General features: G+C 39.9%; 1 pseudogene across 1 annotated transcript in view; it reads right to left on the bottom strand.

Annotated features, from left to right (window-relative positions):
- Positions 1 to 1,386, bottom strand: part of LOC122440967 — a 9,188-nt pseudogene extending 7,802 nt beyond the window's left edge. Inside the window, exons 1-2 of the transcript XR_006269167.1 lie at positions 1,241 to 1,386; positions 3 to 710 (exon numbers count right to left, since the gene is read on the bottom strand). The product of XR_006269167.1 is annotated as an uncharacterized LOC122440967 (transcript). The remainder of the gene's footprint in view (positions 1 to 2; positions 711 to 1,240) is intronic.
- Positions 1,387 to 1,774: the final 388 nt, after the last annotated feature.

Genomic DNA, 1,774 nt, shown 5'->3' with positions numbered 1-1,774 from the left:
ACCTCTCCTAACTCATCTGCACCTGCATCAGAATGATCAGTAAACCAGGTGAAGAAGCTTTCTGGTTCCTGATGCTGTCTCTCCCTGCTGGCCTTTTTCTGTGTTTGACCTGATCATTTCATCAAATCATTTCCAGATTTCCATTTGATTTCAGTGGACTTTGAAGATGGATCACCACTCTCATTCAGATGAGATTCTTTGGAGAAAATTTTATTTTCAAAGTAAGGGTTTTCATCAAAGTAAAAATCTATTCTGTAACCTGATTTAATGTTTTCAAATTCTGTCACTTTGACTCTTGTTAAATAATGTAGTGCCTCTTCATTCTCCTCCCCAAGCTGTGCAGACACTTGTGGATCGTTATCAAATGTTGTTACCCCAAATTTTGGGATTTTTGCCATCAATTCTGACCTCTTTTGAAAAAATGGTTAGTGGAGCTTGTTATATTGCTGTTCTACTTTCAAAATCTCCTCACCGGCTCATTCATTAAGTCTATCTCACTTTGCACTTCATCAACATGTTCAATTGCTTCTTGCTATTCTTTTTCTTCCTTCAGCAAATTTGAAGAAGCAGATGCCTCATCTGGTCTGGAGGCAGGAGTCCACCTTGCTTTCTTTGGTTTCTTAGCTTGTGGTGGAAGTGAAGACTGCTGTTTGGGGGCCATGCTGGGGGAAAAAAAAAGCCAAGAATCCTCCCAGAGGAGGAGAGAGGTACTGCAAGCTCAGAGAACTCAGACTTTTTTATTTTTAAGTTTTATTTTGAAATATGGATTAAGAGGAAGTTGCAAAACAGTACCAAGTGGTCCTGTGTAATCTTCAGTCATTTCCCCACAAAGATTACATTTCTATATAATGATAGTTCAATATTTAAATGAAGAATCTGACATTGGTATGATGTGTGTGTGTAATTCCATGTCATTTTATCACATATGTAGATTCCTGCAACTGTCAATACAACCAAGATCCATCAATATTCCATCACCACAAAGATTTCCCTCATGCCACCCCAGCATCCCTAAACCTTGGCAGGTCTAAAACTAAGGATTTTATTATTCAAAAAAGCTCAACATAGTCTGAGATTCATATTTGATGATGAAAAAAATATTCTTGATATGTTTTTAAAGATAAGAAAAACATATCCCTCAAATTTTCTGGAAGTCTATGTGATGGAATTGTGATAATTTTCTTTGTTTGCATTTTTTAACTTTTACTGTTTTCTATGTGGCCATGATTATCAGTTCTACTCGAGCTGCCACAACAAAATATGGACTGAGTGTCTCAAAGAGCTGAAATTTATTTTCTCACAGTTCTGGGGCTGGATGTCCAAGATCGAGTGCTGGTAGGGCTGGTTTCTGATGAAAGCTCTCTCTGGGCTTGTACCTGGCCCCATTCTCACTGTGTCCTCATATGACCCTTTCCCAGCTATGTGGAAAGGCAGTGATCACTGGTGTCCTCTAGTTCTAAAGGTGAAGCTCTTCGTGCTCCATCTCTCGGACATGACAACACCGGTATCCTATTCCCTTCACTCTTCCCTTGGCCTCCATTCCCCTGATGAAGTGCTTCTGTGCTGCTCCTTAGTGCCACTGACACCCCCAAATCTTCATACTCTTGTCCATAGTGGCTGTACCAGTTTACATTCCCACCAACCTGTAGGAGGGGTCCCTTTTCTCCACATCCTCTCCAGCACTTGTTGTTTGTAGAATTTTTGGTGATGGCCATCCTGACCAGTGTGAGGTGATACTTCTTTATAGTTTTGGTTTGCATGTCTCTAATAATTA

This window comes from Cervus canadensis, chromosome 4 (genome assembly GCF_019320065.1).
Source record: "Cervus canadensis isolate Bull #8, Minnesota chromosome 4, ASM1932006v1, whole genome shotgun sequence".
Taxonomy (NCBI): Eukaryota; Metazoa; Chordata; class Mammalia; order Artiodactyla; family Cervidae; genus Cervus; species Cervus canadensis.
The sequence above is the reverse complement of the archived record's forward strand: the minus strand, read 5'-3'. Positions and strand labels throughout refer to the sequence as shown.